The sequence below is a fragment of the Rhagoletis zephyria genome, unplaced genomic scaffold (assembly GCF_001687245.7).
Source record: "Rhagoletis zephyria isolate East Lansing unplaced genomic scaffold, Rhagoletis_zephyria_1.1 Rzeph_scaffold_00006, whole genome shotgun sequence".
Classification (NCBI taxonomy): Eukaryota; Metazoa; Arthropoda; class Insecta; order Diptera; family Tephritidae; genus Rhagoletis; species Rhagoletis zephyria.
This window is the reverse complement of record NW_016157090.1, coordinates 632,450-650,184: the sequence shown is the minus strand read 5'-3', so window position 1 is coordinate 650,184 and position 17,735 is coordinate 632,450. Positions and strand designations below refer to the sequence as shown.

At 31.0% G+C, this 17,735-nt stretch overlaps 1 protein-coding gene across 3 annotated transcripts in view; it reads right to left on the bottom strand.

Moving 5' to 3' along the window:
• The window catches only part of LOC108383169 (synaptic vesicle glycoprotein 2B), a 60,911-nt gene that overhangs the window by 25,721 nt on the left and 17,455 nt on the right, over positions 1–17,735 (bottom strand). Inside the window, exon 1 of one of the 3 annotated variants that reach the window (XM_017605194.1) lies at positions 3,988–4,166. The exons of the other annotated variants lie outside the window; for them this stretch is intronic. The gene's annotated coding sequence lies outside the window, so the exon portion shown is untranslated. Of the gene's footprint in view, positions 1–3,987; positions 4,167–17,735 lie in introns of those variants that run through there. 3 annotated transcript variants of the gene reach the window in all.

Below are 17,735 nucleotides of genomic sequence, written 5' to 3'. Positions count from 1 at the left end.
CAGTCCAATAAAAAATTTCCAAACAACGCCACAAATTTGTACAAATGTACAATTAATAAATAATTAATTTGGCTTGATTCAAAGTGAACATTTAAAAGCGCCCTGCAATTGCTTGCTGCCAATTTTAATTTTTTTTTCGTTTTTTCTTAATTACGAAAAAGCATCTGTGAAGTGCACCAATGAAATCGTATTCAAACGAAAAAATTTCCAAAAATAAATCTTTTCAAAGTAAACAAAAGCTTGTTCATATGTGTTTTTGTTGTTGTATGGTTTATTTTTTTTTTCTTAGTGTGAGTACGTCGGTTATTCGTTAACTTCATCCACCAAAGATAAAAGGTTTTATCATTAGTTTATGACGAAAGAACGATTTACAGGTCCCTTGGGTCATTTTAAGCACAAAAAATATGACACTTTCTAAATAAACGGCACAAATATTTAGCTAGTTTCATAACACTTTACGAACGCCAAAGCGACACAAAAAAAACGCCGAAACACGTAAATTTAATCTTGGGTCATAAATTGCGGATCTGTGTACCGTTTTTCTACTATAGCAGGTAATTTTCCAAAGATATCTTCATTTTAAGTTTGCATTAAAATTAATATACTCCTACATGGCGTATGAGTAACATTCTTTCCTGCTCCTATTTCATACAAAAAATCATTAGGAATTTTCCATTCATAACAAATTTATTTATCCATTGGTAGTGGTAATATTTTGAAAATGTGGCAACCTTTTCGTTAATAATTTTTTATTGAAGCTATTTAACCTTTTATTATTTTGTGAAAATATTTTAAAACTTAATGTAGCATGATACTCGGTATTTAATATCTCAAAAATAAAAAATTAATTAAAAATTTTACCATTTTATGTTCATATATTTTGAAATATGCAAAAATTTTATTGAACTTGGGGACTATTTTATTGAAAAAATAGCAAAAATTTGTTTAAATCTATTTTTAAAATAACAACACTGTAATGACCGGAGTATTTCCTATATTTTTATTTAATCTTCAATAATTTAGCCATATCTTGGTCGGTTTTAGATTTTGACATTAATAAAAACGTATTTAATTTTCACAAAGTACATGTTAAAAAGTTATTGACATATAAACAATGTTCCAATGAACCTGATGGTATTCTAAGAACTCAATTTTTAGCTGCCCGGCAACTCTATTTTAAATTTTGTTTGCTATAACCCTTCCAAATGACTGCTCACAAGCATTCCGACGTATAATTTTCGTAAAATTATTCTTTGTATCTTTATTCTTTACATGCTTATTTTAAATTCTTGCCTATTGAAAATTAAATACAATGCAAATGTAAAATGCTTCTATTTTTTACATGAAATACTACAGGTTTAAACCGGACCAGCCGCTTTTTTACTAATTAACTGAACCATAACCCTAACCTAAATTTTCCAAAAATATTCTCGATTGTTAATGAATAAATATCTATAACATAAATATAAATTTTTGTAATTCCCGAAACGTTGAACCGAACCTAAACCCCGGTTCAAGTACAAAAAACCGTTTTTACGAACTAATCCAAAGGTACAAAAACGGTTCCAATTGTTGAACTAAACCAAACAAGTTTTTCATCCGGTTGACGTTCCTGAACACTACAACGTTTTCTTTTTCTTTTAAATTTTATTAAATTTTTTCTTTTTAATTTATCGTTTTATTTTCCATTTCTATTTTTCTTTTCATTTTTCATTTCAATTCGTGCCATTTTCCAAACCATATCATATTATTATTTTTTTTCATTTTTATTTTATTTTTTTTTTCATTTCATTTCAAAACGTTTTAATGGCAAAGTGAAATTAAATTTACCTAAAACTTGGACCCAATTTCGAAAAAAAAAATCAATAGTCGCCAAAGGGTTAAAATGCGCCGCAAATGCAGCGTACATTTCAAATATTTTGACAGTCACGTGGTAGGTTACATAATCTTGCACATATTATTTTTTGTTTTGATGCACGACAATCATCGGAGCTTGACCTTAAAAATTTACAACCACAAGCACTACAATAGCCATTAAAAATTCTTAAATGCTGATCTGCGTAAAAATCACATGTTTACCAAATTTAAATATAAGAATTTCTTCTTTTTTTTGCATATTTTGCAAGAATAAAACGCTCTATACCTTTAACAAACACGCCTCTTTAACATTTACGTAATTGTTAAAACAAAAATATACATATTTACATATGTACATATGTATGTAGGTACATGTGCATTAGGGTGCATCCCTCTCCATAAAAGAAATCGGTAGTATTTTTCCCACGAAATTATAAGTTTTTTATAATTTAAGACTTCCGCCAAAATAAAGTACCTTTATATATTTATTTATTTAATTTTCTTTTAGATATAGACATAAAAAAGTGTTTAAACTTAGTTATTATTATTTTTTTTTTAATTTTATCAACGGAATTAAAACACTGAGATTTTTGGAAGTAATTTCAAATCGGTCCAGCTCATGCAAATCTTAACATTTTTTCATTCAACAAATCAATCAATCAATAAAATTAATATTCTTCCGAAATTTTTTGGCGGAAGTCGTAAAATATAAAATAAGTTGTAGATCTAGTTCTTTTGGAAAACCTGCAGCTTTTTTTTAGTGGGGCACACTAGCGTATATTAAAATAATTTAAAACAAAAAAAGAAAAATCAACAATAAACGGTCTTATGGAAAACTTTTAACTAAATTAGCATACAAATAATCAAAGTAAATGCACTTAAAAATGTGAAATGCAGTTGCAAAAGAATATATATTTCTCGCAAATGCGTGCAAAAGATAAAAAAAAATAATGCCAGAGGAAGGTAAGCAGTAGCGTAAATATTTGTTAAAGGAAATTTTAAAGGAATTGTTTGTATGTGTAGGTGTTTATGCAAAAAAGAATCAACATTATTAAACCACGATGATAACAAGTGCGAAACAATTAAAATGTATTTATGTTTGAATATTACACAAAAAAGGTGTGTTTTACTCATTTAAATATCAATACCAATATGAATATTCATGCATGCATGTATGTATGTATGTATGTACGTAAGTATAAGCAGCGAATTAACGTCACTTAGTGGGTCTTTATTTTAACGAATACATTACTTTTTTTTATTATTTGCTCAGGCTGCACTTTAGCTGCCAACTAACTAACTGCCTTCGTTTTGCCTTAGTTGGGCATGTGGTGCTCGTTTGACTTGCTCTTGCTGCGATCTTATGCGCTTGGACGCGTGAATGTCATCAGTCAGCTAAACAGACAGGTGTGAACAACCACAATATTCTTGGCGAAAAAGGAAAAATATTTTTTTTAGACGAAAATATTTTTATTTTGCTCAATGGGTTAATTTTTTTTTTATTAAAATAATAACAGAAATGTAAAGGCAAACGGCGTTCGTACCTCAGTGAAAAAAATAGATGTAAGACCCTTTAAAAGTTAATTTTTTTATCAAATTAATCTCTTTTTATATTTGTATGTTGTGCTGTAAAAGATCTTATATCTTATTGTACTAATTACTTTTTTACTAAATGAAAAATTAAATAAAATTAATAGAAAAAGGTAGTGCTTGTGCCGATTTGAGATACATTTTTATTATACATTTTTTTTGGTTTCAAGATATTCAATTTTATTGAAATAAGTATCATCACCTAGCATATACTAGTTATTTTGTTGTACATATTTTCAAAAGAGTTTCGATTATAAAATCTTGAAATTAACGTTTTGTTATTTGGCAGAAGTGTTTTCTTTAGAAAAGGGTAGCGCTTTTGTTAAAAACCTCGACCTGCATAGGAACGAATTCGAGCTTTCCAGGGTTTTAAGCAGCAACATTCGAGTTGTCTCGCTACAATTTTGCTCTGTATTTTGTTTTGAGATAGCTGATTTATTCTTTTTTTCCGGGTTTTTAATGCTGATTTTTTCTTTTTGTGTATGTTCAATTTTCTACCCCCCCCCCATTTACTTAAAATACTACTGTTCACTTACTAACCGTAATCTGTTTTTGTTGTTTGTATTGTTGCTGTTGTTGATCGTCACTTTCGCAAACCCACGAATTAGTTAATGTTGAAAAGCTGCCGCAAAACTCCAAGCTTACTCCAAATATATACGCCAACTATCCAGGCAATGTTTTTTAGAAAGAATTTAGGTTAATGAGCACTTGACGGCTCTAAAAACCGTTGGACAATGAGTTTAGAACTATGGCAACGCAGCCTTATATTAAGGAAGTTTTCGTATATAATGAATGTAAGTGTGTGTATGTATGTGTGGGTGGGTGAACGGATAGGTAAGTACATATACGAGCATATGATTAATCTAGTTGCTATTGTTGTTGTTGTTGTTGTTGTTGTATCTTACTGATAAGTGATGCTAGCAAACAGAAGCTGCGAATGATTCTTATCACAACTGAGCGAAAAATCAAGGAAAAAAATTATAAGAACAAACAACGGCGTGATGCAGCGTGGAGTGGAGTGGAGTGCAGTGATAGAAGACGTAAATTTGCTAAGCAATGCGAGGCTGGACAAGAAGTGTTGTATATAAAAACATATGTACATATTTGTTTATTTTTTTTTTGTCTTTTTTTTTTGTGCGCCTCAAGCGAGTGCATATCATTTGCAGATAATACCGCTTATATCTGTAGCTGTCTACCAACCGCCTACCTACGTAATTTAGTGTTATAAATTTTATTGCAAAACAAAATAATATTTACATTCGTTCGCACACATTGTTTAGCAATTTTATGGCTACTCAGCGGTCTAAAGTGTACAAAATTTATTTGAATATTTTGTTAAATATTTTCTTAACGTTTGTTTTTCTTTTTTTTGCAAGCTACGTTTTAGTCAACTGCTGCTGGGTTTTGTTGTTTTTGCATGTACGTACATATGTAGTACATGTGTAGATCGCTTTTCAAACTTTTATTTTTTTGATATTTGCTAATGATTTAGGACACCCTTTTGTGCTTACCATTATCCACAAGTGCCGCTAGGGTCTTGTTTTTGTTATGTACGCGATAAGCCTGGCACTGCTAGCTTCCTGGCATTTTAATGTGTTTGCAGCTTAACGGTTTGTTTTCTTTTTGGTTTTTCTTCTGTTTTTTTTTTGGGTTTTATTTTAATCTCTTTATTTTCCTGTTCATCTAATCACACTTGTTTACAAACTCTCACGCTAGATAATGGATAGATAGATGGAGTGCCTAAGTCTCCAACGTATTTTATACTTTCCGTGAAAAGCAAAAAAACAAATGTTAAAAAATGCGCACGCGCAATGCCAATTAGTTTTATAGCACTTTTCCTGGTGGAAAAGTCAGAGGCTGGCCGCAAGAAAAGTGGAATGTTTGCAATTAAAATTGTCTTAAAGTACTACCCGCTGTACGTGGCGAATAATGGTCTTTAATCATTTCTATTTGTTTATGCTTGCTGGAAAAAATTAAAAAAAAACTGCGCATTTCAATTTGGAAAGTTTTTTGCCAAATTCCTTGCTGCTGTGGGCTGATCAGCATTTCGGAAATGTGTGTTTTTTGATTGAACAAAATTGATTTAATTTCAGACAAAAAATTTATATCGATATGAGTGATTAATGAGCTTTAATTGAAATCGAATTTTATTATGAACTATAAGAAAATAATAATACCACCATGTGTGACAACATTAAGGCGACGGAGAAGCTTGGCCAAACACTAACATAGTGGGCCGTATGCATAAAACCCAAAATTTTTAGACCTATTACTCAATTTGTTCAAATACATTTAAGTGAAAGGTACGAAATTTTAAGCAGAAACAACTGCTTAGTTTTTATGCACGTGGCCCACTGCGCCGAATAAAATAAAATATTAAAATTAAACGTTTTTTTATTATATTAACTAGCTCTGCATTAAATGTCAGAAAATAATGAGTGTCCTTTAGTTAAATAAAAAAGTTATTTATCGTGGAAATTGCAAGGAAATCCGAATGGCGAGAATATGTAATAACGGTTTTTCAGCAGCAACCTGATTGGTCTTTAAAAATTGCGTCTGTATTTAAGAGATGGATTTTAACGCAAGAAAAAAAAGCTATCGGATTATGAAACAGTTCAAAACCGACTGATGTATTGCTCGAAAGAAAGGTTCAAGTCAGGGACCGAACATAACAGTTATTGATGAAAACTGTCATCGAAAAATTCTCTATGAAGGAAATGTTCTACAACTAAGTGATACATACCAATCGATTTCTTTTTTCACCGAGACCAAATTTGCAATTTTCATGCAAAATTAAAAAAAAATAGCAATTATTTCTGATTTTTATATTATGAATCCAAAATAAAAATTAGATAACAATAATTAAAGACTTATATTTATAAAAGTCATCAATAAAAATCAGTCATTGACTTTTACTTTTGAAAGTTATCAATATAAATCAGTCCCCGACTTTTATTTTTTAAATTCGTATAAAAGTTGTTAACATTTTTAGCAGTTAAGAAGATGTTGGGAAATAAAAGTTTACTACGACTAAAACAAATGACTTTTATAAGTATGATTTAAAAAATAAAGATCACTGACTGATTTTTATTTATGACTTTTATAAATAAAAGTTTTCGATAACTGTTATGTAAGACATATAATTTAAAAATAAAAAATAACTGTTTTGCAGATTATTTAGATAAAAATCAAAATTAATTTTTATTTTGGATTTATAAAATAACAGTCAGAAATAACGGTTATTTAAGGAGTAATTAAATAAAAGTAAAAAAATTGTTGTTAAAGAGCGATTTTTAAAAAAAAAGCTGTAACTTTTATGGTCCTTGGTTCAAGTAAATAGAAGGGGTTACATGATCGCGAAGAGGCAAAGGAAATTTTGACCACCCTAACGAAGGATCCTAACAACACAGGTAGGAGGAAATTGGCAAGTAAAATACACTTTTTAGAATCAAGAAAACAAGACTAAAGATTTACAAGGTGAAAAAATTCCATAATGATACCAAAAAAAAAAAGTTAAATTGCCGCAACATTTTTTTAGAAATTCATATTTTCCGTAGTGAACGACAAAAGTGCGTTTCAGTGGATTGTTCCCATTTTCATACAGCCTATTCTCCAGCAAATGCAATAGAAAAACAGAGAGCAAAAAGGTGATAAAAATTCCAAGGTAATCCTTGTTTGGCCCGTCTGCAGTTGTGTCAAAAAAGGAGCTCTTTGTGACTTAGGGGATAATCAACGCTGAAGGAATGCTTGCAGAAGAGGTAACTTCCTTCCTTACGCTTACATGAATTATTCACTTTGTATATACATACATCAGACTTAGAGTGGCTTAAAGGAATAACGTAAATTTTGGTTCCAAAAGAAGTCAATCAACCCAACTGTCCCAAACTAGGGCCGAATCAGAGTAACTGGGCTCTCGTTGAAAGCGAAATTAATATCACAAAAAATGAAATTGATGAAACCAAGCTTTTCTTAAAGTCTGCGTTGTATGTGTATAGAAAAGTGATTTCTCAGTTTTTCCAGTTTGAAGATTTTAGGAGTTTGATATTCCTACCATCAAAAGAGCTTTCAGAAGGTTTCCGAGTACGAGGAATCTGAATCAGCAATTTATCTTTACAAAAAAAAAACGGCTGCCAGGGAGCGCTTTAGTATAAAAAATTTGAAAGGAACATGAAGGAAAAATGCAAACAGTTTTTCTAAGTGTCGAATCCTACACTTTTCCTTAATGACGACAACATTTTTTACAACAGTTTCTTTGCTCTCCTGAAAAGTACATATTTTCACATTCGATGGTTCGACATAATAGCGACGATATATGCATATATGTACCTTTGTATGTATTTTAAAAAATGGACATGATTCACAAAAATTGACGCATGACTAATTTTTCCATTTTTTTTTTTTTTAAATACTTTTATTATCCATTGCCAATCATTGACATAGCTCGCTTCCGCTTTTTAAATACAAATAATTGTTTGCAATTTTTCAGTTTTATGCGTTGATGTTCGTGCAAAAATAAATATTTATCTTTTTAAATGTGGGTATGTAAGAACAAATGTACGTACGTTTTTGTAGACGAAAAAAAAGTTACGAGTATTAAGTAAGCCTTTATATTATTTCATTGTCAATGCATACAAGCAATGAAAATACTCGTACAGAAACAAATGAGTACAATTGAAATGAAAGTTCTTTTAATGCAAAACTTACCTTGCTAACGGCAAGTAACAAATGCACAGATGTATTTAAATAACATACGTACATATTTCCATACATAACTACATGTAAACATACACAATATATAGTACATAAAATTGTTTGCATATCACTACTTACTCACTGGCTGACGGTTTTTTTTTCCTTTTTTATTTCTTTAATTAAAATGTACTTGAAATTTATGGGTTCATAAAAAGTTTTTCTTGGCGAACAGATGAAATGCAATTGAAGTTCATTGGCGAAGTGGATTTTTCGGTTAAGCACACGAATGAGTGCATAGGATTACTCGTACAAAACTACAAATGTAAGTATGTAAAAACAGTAGATGCTGACGAATATTGGTTGATGGAAGCGGAAGTTGTGCGATGAAGGCGGAGAGATGCCACGAAATTTTTTCAAAGGAAAAATAACTAAGTTAAGTCAAATAATCTCAGCAGAACAAGGTTTAAGTTGGAACTTGATGAAAATTAACAAAAAAGCATAGGGGTTTTAAGAAAAATGTGACGTACGTATCTAAAGAAAAGAGAACTCCTCAAGATCCTCGATCACCTAATAAAAGCTCAACACGCATACATACATCAAAGTAAGATCACTCGTAAATGCGAATACTCTATTGCACTCTACAATAATTTGAATTATGATTCTTTTTTTACACCGAAGTTGAGTAAAATGAGTAAATACATTACAAATTTACAAATTTTTTTATTTTTTTTTTTTAATGCAGTTTTGTGCAAAAAGCCGTCAGCATTAACGCAATGTTGCAGAAGCTTGAGACTTGCATTACTAAAATTTAATGGGCTACAAAACTGCAAACTCAATAAAATTCTGAAAAAAATAAATAAAAAATTCGTAAATTTGTAATGTACTCATTTTACTCAACTTCGGTGTAAAAAAAAATTCATAACTCAAATTATTGTAGAGTGCACCCGATAATACTATACTTAAATATTGCGCAATACTCAAAGCTACCATTGTGATTTTTTTTAATTTTTTTTTGAGATGGCATATTTCCAAAAACTATTTTTTTTTTCAAAAAACCTGTATGTGAAAAATTTTTCAAGAAAAAAAATTTTAAAACATTTCTTTGCATCGAGAATTTTGATGTGTGTATGTGTGATTTTGTTTTTTAATTTTTTCCTCGCCCCGTTCTCGAGATATTTGGAAAACTATTAAATCGATTTGTTTTTGTTTTTGTGCTGTAAAGTTTTTAAAAATGTATTAATCAAGCTCAAGTTTCAAATTTATTTATTATTTATGTTTATATATCAACTCTAAAATTTTTAAACAAATCAAACGTTCCGTTTTGGTATGGAACGCCCCATATACATACAGTCAGCGTCAAAAATATGTCGTTTATTTTTTTTTATATTTTCCATATCAAATTTTTCGTATTTTTTTATAAAAATTTAGTTCAAGCAACATCACAAACCAGCAGAGAATGGGGCAATCAAAATGTGACATTTTTTGGTAGAAACGAAAACACCATTTGCTACTTAAAACTTGCACTTTATTATACTAAAATATAATCATATAAAAAACTATGTACCCAAAATTTTTCTAAAAACTCGAAAACAAAATTTTAATTTTTAACATTTCAAATTTTCCTTGCGATTTTTTTTTTTTTTTTTTTTTTTTTTTTTTTTTTTTTTTTTTTTTTTTTGTGTTGTTTTGGGGGAACTCTAAAATCGTTTTCAACTAGTGTATATTATGTTTTTCCGCACTTTGTATTAAAAAATTTAACATAAATGTATAAAAATTCTAAAATGGAGCTCACCTGTTCTCTTGGAAATTTAAAAGCTTTCATTTAAAAAAAAATTAAATTGGTTGAAAAATAAAAGCTCTAGTGAATTATGAATACTAAATTCCAGTTTTGAAGCACTGTGCAGCGGTCACCCCTTGGCTGACTTTTTTTCGCTTTTTCACTTACTTTCGCTTTTCTGTTTGATGTTGGAAAATATTTATCCCCAAATCCATAAATAGCTCATAGAAAAACGTACCAAAGGAAAAATGGGACCACATAATGATGTCTCTGTTCGCATTTACCTGCCTCCCTTTGCTGAAACCATTGTTTTTTTTATTTTTCATAAACAATTTATTATCCTTTGTTTGCTTCTTGGTGTTTAAGTTATAAATTGTGCGTCTTATTTTTTTCTAAATCACTCTAATAAAGAGTGTTTACTAATGTATATTCTATTGACGCAAACGCTTCTAGAATTACTGGCCTATCATAAAACGTAAAACGTGAAGCTCAGACGGCCGAAATACATGCCATAAAATGCTTTAAACGTGAATGGCAGGCAGCAAAACAGATAAAACAAAAATTAAATACATAAAATAAAAAATAACGAAAATAAACGAAAAAAAAATAAGTGAAACAAATATGTAAAGATATGAAAAATTGCTAATAAAAAATTTTGCCTTTATAACAAATAATAACCGCCCCCTTTTTCGCTTTCCGTGTTGCTAGCGCGCTTGCTGTTGTTGACGTCTTTGGTGTTAGATCTAATAATAATCATAATAAAAAGATAAATTGCACAGCAGCAAAGAAGCAAATGAAGTTTTTGCTTGAAATGGTACAATTTTTTTTTTTTTAACTTAAACGCAGATAAACTTTAATAAGCGCATATCGTCGTTTAAAGTACAAAACCGCGTATGTGAGGTTGCATAAATTACTTTATAGAGAGTAAAAACACTTATATTTCAAAATGGTTATCTTATTTATAAAGCAATCGCATTTCTGGCTGGTATATAGTATTTTAGGACGAATGGATAAAGATTGAGCCCAGAGCTTGTCTGAGCAATTCCAATTTTTGGCAGCAAATGTCAGTTGCGCGGTTTTGCAGAATAACGATACGTGGTTTTGTACTTTAAACAACGATATGTATTATGCATTATAAAAATACTATAATCTTTTTATCGTGTTATTATGCATGTCATGCACGCATTCAAATTTAGCGAAAAAAAAACTTTCTTAATATTATGAAATACGCAAGCTTGTATAAATAAAATTATATGCATAAACTTACATTTAAACGCATATAAACTTGCGTTCATACACACACACACACACACACACACGCACACAAACACATGCTGATGAGGCAGATGGACATGCGCTGACGTCAACGAGAATTAAAGATAAAGTCGCTTTGACTAATTTTTATTGTGATTCTTGTTGTTGTTACTGTGACTCTTGTGAGCTTTATTATTGCAATTGCAGTGCCGAGAGTAGTGCAGATGATTTTTGATGATATTTGATTGTCGAGGTCATCATGACCTGATAATTGCGGGAGTTTGCAGTGATAGCATTGACGGCACTGCGAACTTAAATGCAAAAACGATAAGTTTGATGCTCCAAAATTTGGCAAAGTTTTTGTATTGGTGGCGGCCGGTATCGAGAACCATTTTCTGTACTTAGTTGTTTAGATATACAGATGTCACTTCATGAAGGTCAGCAACATATGAAAATTCCAAGTCAACCGAATAAAAAATACACATTTTTAGAAGCCAATTTTTGATTAATCATAATTGGGTTGAAATGGAATTTTCCCTATGTCCGTGCGGGAACATTTTGTACCAAATTCGGCGTAAAACTGTAGATCCCTCCCCTTCGCGTGACAACATTAAGGCGCACGCCACAAATCGGAGGAGAAGCTCGGCCAAACACTCACAGATGTGTAAGCACCAATCGATTATTATTGTTATTTTTTCATCATTTCTCTCCTCTTCTCATACATACATATGTAGGTATATTTTACTTTAAAAAGTCATATGCCTAATGTACAAGTACTTACGACTATTCCAAATTAAACGCATCAAGAACATGCGGGCTCAAATTTTGCACAGAAACTATAACATGTTTTGCGAGATGGAGTCTCAAAAGGCATAGAAGTTATAGGTTTTTGAAGTTAAACGAGTTACTCGAGAAAAATAAAATTCTCAGTAGGCCTGATAAAGTGGAGTCTTTTACAGCTAGAAATGGTGCATTTTATATGAAATTTTTTTTAACCCTACTTGACTGTTTTATAGATTTTTGCCTCGCCCTTAATTAAAAAATTTTAAAATTTTTAGATCAATTTCCGCCAGTTTTAGTATGAAATCAGGTTGTGTGCAAAATTTTAGCCAAATCGAAAAATATCCAATTTTTGTTATATTTGAACCTTAATACGCTGCAGAAAATAACGATATTAATAGTATTGAAAACAAAATTTGTTGTTTTTTTCGCTTACTTTCTTATGGAGTTATTTTCGCTTTCATTATATTGAGTTTTCCAAAAACAAACAGGGATATTTTTTAAAGAAATTTTTTAGGGTTTTAGACAGTTTTTGGGCATTTATTTTCTACAGCGTATTAAACTTAATATAGAATCGCCGCATATGGAGTACTTTTAGAAAAATTCAACACATAGAAGCAGGAAAATGCTCGTGAAGAATACGTAAAGAAATGCTGAAAGTAGCAAAAATTAATTTGCTCACCCACACATTTTAACCAGACATACCCAGCTGATTAAGTTTAGTGACATTTTGGCCAGACATTTTCTTCCATATAAAAGAAATTATCGAGCATACTTTATATGGATGAAAATGCATAACACTGTCAAAATTAAATGGGCTATAAATACATAGCTAATTTTTAATTTTTTTTTTAATTTTGAATAAAGTTTGGGAGAAATGTTTGTTGAATATGGATTACTCGGTGCTTGCTATATGTGTAATTTCATAAAAAAAAAATAATAATAATAAACATCAACTTAGTCAGCTGACCACAAGTGTACATACAAATTTATATCTTGGTAAGTATTTTAGTAAAATATTTAACAAAATTGTCGTGTTTTCAGGAACTCGGCACTTTTTTCATTCGCACACTGGATGAGCATTTATTTTTAGCCCATATATCAGACTTCACCATGGGTTGTGTATTCTGAGAATGGCAGGGTGACTGCTAGCAAGCCAAATGGAAATGTTTGGAAAAAAGAAGTAAACTGACGCATAGAATAAATTTGAAAAATAAATTAACAAATGAAAGAAGCAAAAAATTAACAAAAATTGCTATTTATTGCTTAATTCATTTGTTATTGTGAATTTAGCCGGTTTAGCTTGGCCAAATTTTTTTCTTTTGGAATTGTTATAAATACATATCGAGCCCTAACCGCCAAAATAACGTAAGCGACATTTTTTTCAAAATTTTATTTTTGATGCAGAAATGCATGTAGATGTTCAAGGAATATTTCTGCATCAAAAATAAAATTTTGAAAAAAATGTCGCTTACGTTATTTTGGCGATTAGGGCTCGATATGTATGTATAACTTATGCTGCGCTCATGATTCGCATGATTCACGCTTGTTTACGAGCATATTTCAATTTATCAATTGATTAAAAATTTAATAGCAAGACGCTGTGAGTAAATGATGTACATAGACGCATATATGTAGGCAGAAAAAAGTCATCAATGTTCTTAAAAATACTGCGATCAATAATAAAGTACACATGTGACATATGGCAATTCTTTCAAATAAAATAAACGAGTGAAAAATAGCAATAACAAATATCGTGTCTATATATGTATTTTTCCGTTTTCCCACAAGAAAATTTTTCAGCGGCTATTGAAAGAGTTATAAATATACTCTTGTATGCACAGTTGTGTATTATGTTGAGTATTCAAATTGATACACGAAATTCTTTAGCGAAAAGCAAAACTTAATAACCAAAAAAAATCAAATTCAGGTTAGTGCAAAAAACCACCTACTATAGTGCGAAAAGTATGTATGTAGTATATAAAGCACAATTTCAAATAAAAAAACATAGACCAAACACAAAAGTCCGCCGTCGCGGCCCTGTCCTATGGCGGCGAAAGTCTGTTGCGCCAGACTAGACCGCGACAGATCGGCAGCGCGCTCATGCCCCCACTCTGCCTGCCCTAAGTTTTTTCTTGCTCACTCCCTCTACATATCTCTTGCTTCCACCAACAACACGCCAATGTTGTTTGCATGTGCTGGCTGAATAGTGCCTGAGTACATTTAATATATGAATTTGACATTTTGGCACATTTGGCCTTGCTGATTGTCTGTGCGGGTGAATACGCCTTTAAAATGTGATAAACACAATTTTTTAGCATATATTTTGCCCATAATTTTTCACATATTTTTTAGAAAAATTTTTACAACAGAGAATATATGTATGTAATAGAGCGCAAATATTGTATATATGTATGTATGTACATATTTTCGAAATCAAGTGACTATTAAGACGCACAGCTAGTCCAGCGCGTTGTCGCCTGAAGTCACGCAAATGTCTGGTCGGTTTGGTCCAACAACTCTATATGAGCTAACTAAAAATAACTTTTAGCAACGCAAAATTAATTTAAAATAATTAAAAAGTAAAAGAAAAATTTGTTGTTGACGTCAAAGAAGAAGCGAGCAATGAAATAAATGAAACCAAGTAAAAAATCAGAAAACGAAATAAAGAAATGAACAATTCGATTGTGGGTAGCTGTAGGCGTGGTGGGTCCTCCACAGCAGAAAGTACTACTAACTAAGTAATCAATTACTCATACATAAAAATGTATAAGGGTAATAAAATGGACTTAAAAGACTATAGCAGCGCACAAAATTGCTAAATGTTATTAAAAAAAATGCAATTCAAAATTAAATTAAAACATTAAAATGGGTAATACCCATTTGAGTTGTTGTTGATTATTGTACTGGAAGAGTTGGAAGCATTGTACTATGTTTATGCTTAAAGTCAAGTAATTAAAAGTGAGAATAGCCATTGTATTGAAAATTGCATGGTAAAGCAAATTATTTTTTCGGGCAGAAATTAAAAAATCTGAAAGTGTCAAAAGTACATACATAAGTTACAAATATAAGAATAAACAGCAAATAATTAAAAAAAAAAAATACTTAAAATTTTATAGTAGTTACGACCAGTTTTGGTATTTACGAGTTCTTAAAATTAGTTAAACTAGTTTGATGGACATTTTTTTATTTGATCTATTTAGTTAAAAAAAAAAAATTGTTAAAATAATGAACTTGCACGAACACATTTCTCGTGATTTTTTAAACCTTTTACAATGGGATATTATGCAATAAATGCCATTAAACATATTTTTCTCTTTTAGATTCGACGTGGGCGCAAGAGAAATCTCTAAAAAGGGGCGGCGTTTTAAAAGTTCTCCTTTGTTTATCACTTCGATATGATGGCAAAAAATTTATTAAAAAAATAATGACGTCAAAGCTTAAACGGTTGTATAAAAAGTAGACGCATTTGCAAATTTCCTGGATTCACATATATTTTGTTTAAAACTCTCGAAGGATTTCAACCTACGAAAATAATAGTATATTTATCGATTTTCTTTCGGAAAACGCCTTCTTCTGCTTAAAACTATATACTGACACAATGCCGAAAAGTTTTGAAAAAATTCGAACATTTATGAAAAAACTCAAAAGGTTCTGAAATAGCTCAAAGAAAAATATTCCAAGCAAAAGGTCCGAGATAATTTGGATTACACTGGAAAAGTCCGAAAGCTCTTGAATTTTTTTCGAGATGTTCAAAAAATAAAAAAGCAGGACTAATGTTTTATTTTTGTTTTGCTCAAAACAATAAAGCTATTTTTTGTAAGTCTTCTACAACTTTTACTAATGTGCGTCTTTTTGATTTCAAAATCTAAAAATTACTTTAATTTAGCGTATCTAAATATTTTATAAGCGCATTTGGAGTTAGAGGCGAGTAAATTTAGTTAAGCGATTTCGTCCAAGAGCGAATTTTCGAAAGATGAAAAATAGTTCATAAAAGTTTCGATAATTTGGGGGTCTCGATGAAATCTCAATCGTTTTGAGAATTTTTTGCTTGTGCCAGAACGGACATGGAATTTCGTTGCTTCAGTGCGGAGTGAAGGCAGTCAATGGCAAAGAATTCCATCACAGGGATGTCACGTCAAAGCAGCACTTCGCTTTTACTTCCAGGAAAAATTTGTGTTCGAAATTTCGCAATAATATTTACTTAGTATAAGTCTGTCTGCTGGCGAAATACATTTGTACATAAAAAATTACATTTGAAATCATAAAAAAATTAGTTTTCTGCGAGAACTTTAGTCTCGCGAAAATTTTTTCTTTTTCTATGCAAGCATCTCAAACCACGCAAAAATTCTTCCATCGGCTAGCAATGGCGGCATTTTCAGCGCTCGGCGAAAGTAATGACGCACAAGCGGCAAAGATTAGCTTTTTTATTTCTCTTTCATATATTGCCACGCTGTTGTTTAGTGATTTGCATTTCGTTTTTTTTTTTGACATTTTATTTTCGCAAGAAGTGTACTAAAGAAAAATATTAAATAAATTTGTTTGTTTCTTTACACGCAGCCGCCACTCGTCGTCAGCCATCAGCAGCAACGTATTCGAACATGCGCCGCCACTCTCATGCAGACATTTAATGAGTGAAAATTTTTTGTATATAATTTTTTTAATGAATTACAGCTCACCATTTACTCATTAACAACACGGTATGTGTGTAAATATTTTTTCAGCAAATATATAGCCAGAAGGATTTATGCATATTGACTTGTCTGTTAAAAATTATGGCATAAATGCAAACAATAGGAAGTAGAGCAATGAAAAATGATAGACTGCTAAAAAAAAAAACTTATTTATTATTATTTTTAAAGGGGTAAATATTTGAAAAGGTTAAGGTGAGCAAGCAGTAGGATTGTTGAGAAAACTCTTGCATATTTCTGTTTAACTAATCTATCATTTAATATGATAGCATAAATGAATTAAATAAAAGAAGCGAGTAACCTTCAAATTAGATTTAAAGTCAGTAACAACAATATTACTTCATGAAAAGTGAACAAGTGCGTGCACATGTCATCAAGTAACACTCAACTGCGACAGCGGTGCGTTGATTTATTTTCCTTCTTTTGTAACAAGCAGAACAAATTTGACGGCTAACAGTCTGAGATTTGCCTGTGTAAACGGGCTGTGTAAACATAATCCACTTTGTTCGATTGTAACGGGAAGTTATATGTAGACAAACTGGCGGCCACACGGCGGTACACGAAAAAAAGGAAATAAGCGAAGATGGAAATTCAAGCACACAACGCATCCTGTGTCAAGCTGGATTTGCTGCTGCTTGTGTGCTGCATGCTTGTGGGTTCATCTTAAGGACTACCCGTGCTTGCACTCGGTTTGCGCGAATTGCGGCGTCGAAATTTTGGTTTGTGTAAATTTAACAGCATGCAAATCATCATTATAGCATAGCACATACATTTGAATGGCCGGCCAGCTAAAGTGGGCTTATTTATAAACAAACGCAGCTAATTGATTTTTATTCGCGCGGTGCAAACAAGTGTAAATGGGCAATAAAAATCGAAAGTAAACATTGAAAGTACGCATGTACACATGTATATAGGCTAAATTAAGTGAAGAAGAACAGAGAACGCGCGCCAAGAGCAATAATAATGGAAATTATCAAAAAAGCAAAGAACAAAGATTAAAAAATAGAATAAAGTTAAATAAATGACTGAAGAAAATTGGAGAAAAAAAACCTTTAATTTTAAAGAGAGTAATATGTAAAGTTGTCTGGCGGGCC